The sequence below is a fragment of the Notamacropus eugenii genome, chromosome 6 (genome assembly GCF_028372415.1).
Source record: "Notamacropus eugenii isolate mMacEug1 chromosome 6, mMacEug1.pri_v2, whole genome shotgun sequence".
In the NCBI taxonomy this organism is placed as follows: domain Eukaryota; kingdom Metazoa; phylum Chordata; class Mammalia; order Diprotodontia; family Macropodidae; genus Notamacropus; species Notamacropus eugenii.
Genome location: NC_092877.1, coordinates 232,394,720 through 232,400,719, shown reverse-complemented (window position 1 = coordinate 232,400,719; position 6,000 = coordinate 232,394,720). Strand labels below are relative to the sequence as shown.

General features: G+C 38.0%; 1 protein-coding gene across 1 annotated transcript in view; it reads left to right on the top strand.

Moving 5' to 3' along the window:
- The first annotated feature begins 443 nt into the window (after positions 1 to 443).
- The window catches only part of CLDN10 (claudin 10), a 145,982-nt gene continuing 140,425 nt past the window's right edge, over positions 444 to 6,000 (top strand). Inside the window, exons 1-2 of the mRNA XM_072622109.1 lie at positions 444 to 557; positions 4,136 to 4,175. The gene's annotated coding sequence lies outside the window, so the exon portion shown is untranslated. The remainder of the gene's footprint in view (positions 558 to 4,135; positions 4,176 to 6,000) is intronic.

Here is a 6,000-nt window from a genome sequence, read left to right as displayed (position 1 = left end):
CCCAGCAATGTGGAAAGGAAAACTGTAGCTGTTCTTGTCTATGTATCTTGTCTCTCCTATTAGACAGTTCCACGGGGGCAGGATTTTTCTTGTGCGCATTCATAGCCCCCATAGTGCTTGCATTGTGCTCTGTGTGGAGACCTTGTTAAGATTGTTGAACTGAATAAAAATGAACTGAATTTGCTGAAAAACAAAGAGATCTGAAACCAAGAATTACTTCTGTTTCCACATCCCTTTGGAGAATATTCCCAGAGCCTTTTGTTTACATTAACCAACTATCTGAAATGAGTCCCTTCAGAATAATGGCTAGTTCAAAAGACTATGAACAGTTCAAACTTATACTCTGAAAGCATGCTTTTAAATAGTGTAACCCAGGCTTGTCTAAGCATGTCCAGTTTGTTTAACATGGAGGCTTCTGTGTCTCCTACCACATGGGTTAGGGTAACCTCAACTGGATAGAATCAACTTCAAACCTGTGGGTGACTGGAGCAGAAGAAAGCTGGAGAGTCAGGAATCAAACAGAAGTTTAATTTCAGAGGGAGGAAAATGGCTTGCAAGTAAGGACACGTTCCAGAGTTCTGTTCCTAGTGAGTGTGTATGTGGGGTGGAGGTGAGGGGGCAAACGAGGGATTGACACACCTGTTTTAGTGTGGGGAGATCTCAATACTTAAACCAAAGACTGTACGTTGAGCATTTTTCCAGACAATGAGGGATAACGGCAACAATGTGAAAAGTTTGATTCATAGCAGGGCTTCATGACCAGAACATGGATACAGCAGGTGCTTGACTGAGCTCAGAGAACACCTGGTGCTGGTCAAAGCAATGCGATAATTATATGAAACATTTTCTGGGATTTTGCTATGGCCAAGATCATCCAGAGGGTGAGCGCAAGGGATTGCTGTTATGCTAAACTCAGGGCACAGCTTGCTTGCTGGGCCTTAGCTCTGGAAAAGGGGGTATCTCCTAATAGCTTGACATTTCCCCCTTTTGGCCAAAGGGAGGGAGTCTAGAAGGAATTCCCACCTTTTAGCCAATGAAGAAGAGATAGGTGTAAGCCAAGATACCATGAGAGATCAGTTGCGCCAGGGCTAGATGTTGTCCAAGGGGTTAGTTTCTTGAGGGGACCTATTGGGAAAGTGTGTCCCAGGCATCACTACAAGCCATTGTTTGCTTGTAAGTAGAAAGAAGGGGGTTCAAGAATGTACAGGAAGAAAATGCCAATGCATGCTTGCTTCAGAGCCTTGGTGATGGGGTACATAATAAAAGGGAAGAGGGGAAAAAACTAGGAAAGTATACTCAGTCCTTGACCAGAATTTTGGGACAGCTGTCTTGCCTGGGTGTCAGCTGCTTCTGAGTCCTAGATGGACCTTGAAGTCACTGGAAGATTTCGTTGTCTACTCAGGGGCAGGGGCTTTCTTCAGATGATCCAGGACTACCCACCCATAAGTTTGATAGCTATGGGAGTAGTAGGGGCCATTAGAAGTCATATGGGTTGACAGCTGTGAGAAAACTCCTCTTATCAATCTTTGGATTTGAGTTTTTAGTCAGCATAACATAGGTCCTTAGTTAAGAGTCTCTAAACCACACATAGAGATGATGCAGTTTCCCAACCATACAGGCTAGTTCAAACAATGCCTTCAACTTTTTCTCACAATTCCCATAGTTGCATAATTACATTAAGTCAGGTACAGATCAAACTACTTAGAGGCCTCACAATGGACTAGTTCTGAGAAGGGAGATTTATATGTCACCAAGGTAACAAAAAAAATTAAACATAACTAAAATCAAATGTCCTGGTATTCTAGTAGCCCGTTTTCAATATCCATTTAATCAACACATTTTGAGTCCCAGATGTTTCATGTAGGTATATGATCCCTTGACATTTTTTCTTAGACAATGTACTTTATTCTCAGGACAGCTCTAAAGGAGGCTCTGCCTCTCAGGTTCCAAATCTAGAGGTTCCTCGATATTTTTACTCAATGTACTTCAGTGCCATCATTTAAATTTCATTCTCCAATTTTCAAACTTCAGAGAATTTCAGTTTACTTACCATTTACTGTTTCTATCCTTACTTAAATCATGTGCCTGATATTAGAGTCTTTTAAAAAATCCTGACAGTCCATCCATAAAATGAGCTCTTCTGTTTTTAAAATTATCAGACAGAAAAAATTATCAGACAGGTACTTTAATAATGGGAAAATAATTTCATTTTCTTTACCATTAAAAGATCATTAATCCTTAATTTTGAGAACTTATTACCAAAACATGCTCAAAGCCTGAATTTCCATGATAGATAAATCGGGAAGCCAATCATATACATCTAAATATAATTCTTAGAGAAACAGTCCAATCCTGTTGCTTTCTTGAAATTTTCTCTACCATTTAATTAGAAAACTATCACATTACATCTTTGCTTTATTACTTTGTTTAGTCATTTCCCCTTAGGAGGATATCATACCTGTAATTTGACTACAAATGCAGGTTAAAATTGTAAGATGTTCATACTTGTATCCTACTATTATAGTAACTCAGAGACATTCCAGCATCAGTCGATTCAAGTTAATACATTGACTTGAATGTATTCAAATCAAGTTAATACATTCAAGTTAAGCAATATCAGCCTACTTTAAAAAATAAAATTTAACTTACCTAAATTTTAAACATATTTTATGATTTAATTAATAAAAGAACATATATTACTAAATCACAAAATTATGTTTTATATTTTCGTAATTGCATTCCAATATACCACATTTCCTTGTCATCCCATATATTTTATTTCACATATTTAAAAACATTGTTCTAAGACTGAGTCTTAGAACCAGACTTCCAAAAAGGTCTATGACAAAGAAATTAAGAACTTTTGATCTAGTTCAACTCTTTCATTTACAGAAGAAGAAACTGAAACCCAGAGACATTCAAGAATTTGATCAAGACACATAGGCACTAAGTGTTAAAAACAGAATTTGAAACTAAAGCCAGTGACTCCAAATGTGTCTCTCTTTCTTCTGCCTCTCTATTGCCACAGTAAAATGAGAAGTTGGAGGAATTCGACACAAGGACCTTGAAAAGATAGTTGACAATTTTGCATTTCCTTTAAACTAGGACCCACCTATATGAAGGGTTTTGATTATTTTCAAAATATTCCAGACTTAAGATGTCATCTAAATTCTAAATAATATTCTATTTGTGCTTTTTGGAATCCTTGTTTTTAATGACTTTTGCCTATTCTTCAGAATTACTCAATTGCTAAAATAATAATAATTTGACATTAACAAAAGTGGAAGGGGTTGCCTTGGTGGGTGTTGATATCCTCAATAGTACAGGTCAAAAATTTACAGCTGGAAAATCTCTTAGAGTTTATTTGGTCCAACCTGAGATGTGAAGTGACCTTCCCAATGTTGAGCAGCTAATCAGTGGCGGAGGTTGGATCTGAAAAAAGATCTCTGATACCATGACCTTTCCCCTGAACCATGCTGCTTCTTAAATGGAGGCTGAGTTGCCACTTGCTGGGGAGGTTTTGCTTTCTTTTTTTAAAATCTCTACATTTTTTAAATTTATTCATTCATTTATTTTCAGTTTATAACATTCAGTTCCCTAAGGTTTTGAGTGTTAAATTTTCTCCCTGTGCCCCCTCCCCAAGACAGCATGTAATCTGATATAGCATCTACATATATGTTCATATTAAGCATATTTTCACATTAGTCATGTGAATTAGAACCAATGGAATGAATCACGAGAAAGAAGAAACAAAACAAAAAAGTGAGAGACAGCAAATAGTGTGCTTCGATCTGCATTCAGACTCCATATTTTTTTCTCATTTTCCATCATGAACCTTTTGGAGTTGTCTTAGAACCTTGCATTGCTGAGAAGAGTCAAGTCTATCAAAGCTAGTGCATGTGACTGTGTACAATGTTCTCCTGGTTCTGCTCCCTTCACTCAGCATCATTTGCTGGGGAGGTTGTAAAGGAAATTCTAGATATGGTACAATTTGGGCTAAATGTCCCTCAAGGTCTCTTCCAATTCAGAAATTCAGATATTCTATAAATTAAAAAAATACTTCTTTCTAAATTAATTTGAAAAATAGCTCTATAGCTAAACATTATGCTGCTTTTTCTTCTTTCTTCTTTTTCAGGTTGAATAACAAACTCCTGTAGAATGTAAAGTCTCTGAGGGTAAGGCTATTTATTTCTTGCCTGGGTACCTAGAGCATATAGCACAGTACTTTGTACACTGTAAGGTATTTAGTTAATGCTACTGAATATGTCAGTCATTAAACCAACATTCCACAGCGAAAACAATGGCAAACAGGCAATTCCTGCTGGTAAAATGATTAATTTAAACCTTTCACCTCGGTGGTATGAAAAAAATAGCCCTACATAAGTACAGTGCTGTCATTAGTGGTAAATCTGTGCTGGAGTATTCAACAAAATCTGTGTTTTGCCTTCCCCACAACATAGTAATAATGCAGTGGTTAATATTATTGAAAGCTAGAAGGAGCAGGAGTTCAATGGGTGGAACTCAGCATAAAGAAATGAACTTGCTTTGGGTTTTCATAAGAAGCCTTAGAGATGAAAAAATGTGCTTTCATTTCTCCTTCTAAAAATATGAATTATTCTATTTATGCTATTTAGAGGTGCTTTTCTGGCATGTTTCTTAAAATGCAAAGCTGGACATCCTTTTTGGAAATCAAGAGGGTATAAATCACAAATAGATACTTACATTACTACCTACCTATCTACCTACCTATTTGAAGGATTCATGGTTTGATCCAATACTAATACATTGTCCAGCACATAATGGGTACTTAATAAACATTGAATAAATGATTGACGTATCCAGGTGGGGATATATTCAGCAATAATGCATGAATCACCTGTTGTTAAAGTTGTTGGGGCCAAAAAAAATTCATGTAATGAAACCATCCAAAGTTAGCACCGATATCAAACCTCTCTTAGTCCCAGTGCTTTACTTCTTTGAATTATTTCCTATCTATCTGGAGTATAGTTTGCTTTGTATATGCTTGCTTGCACATTGTCTCTCTAGATTATAGACTCTGAGGACAAGAACTATCTTTTTCCTCTTTGTATCTCCAAAGCTTAGTACAGTGCCTGGTGCAGAGTGGGTCCTTAATAAGTGTTTATTGATTAATTGAAATGAAAGGCATATGTGCTTCTTCTAAACCCATGGGGAAGTATTTCTAGTGTGGTTTGACCTGTCAGAGTTCACACTTTGCCAACATGGTTATGATAAACTTCTACACCTTGGTGAGGCAACTGGGTGTGGACCACATCTGAAGATAGACATGGAAGAGAAATGGTCTAGACCTATAGAGACTTCTGGGATTTGGAATTTTTGGTCATCTCCTGAGGCAAGGAAATATGGTATGGTTTTGGGACAAGGGAAGGTGTGAAAAACAAAAGTCTGCTTCCCCCAGTGGTCCAGGGATATGATGGAGCAGAAGAGGCCAAGAAGAGGCAGAGAAATAGGACTGAGGGTGGCAGACCTCACAAAGTAGGAGCTGGTGTGGAAGTCTGAACATTAGCAAGAGATGTGGATTTTCTTTTCCCAGGCCACAGGCAAAGAAAGACAAAGTATCAGGGGAGGGGAGAGGTCAAAGAGATGTAGACTGCTCCTATTGATGGTGGTTCATGACAAACTTAACTATTGCGATTCCTCATTTCTTCAGCCAAGTGCTGCTGGTGCCTGTTTCCAGGTGTGTTCCATTATTCTGTTATAAACTGTATTTTATGGAGCTAGTTACTCCCCATAAACTCCTGTGCCAACCCAGCCATATGTACTGCCTTGTGTCCAGCTTTGGTAGATGTGGCTTCCTCTCCTCTTTATGGTCAGTAAAGGAGTATGGTACTTTGTGTGGTCCCAAGCACCCAACAAGAGAGTCCCACTCTCCAAGTGGTTTTTATAAACTTAGGTAGTCAGGAATCTATATTAAAGGAGGCAAGGGCCAATCAGATCCCACAGACAGCTTTACTGCCTTCT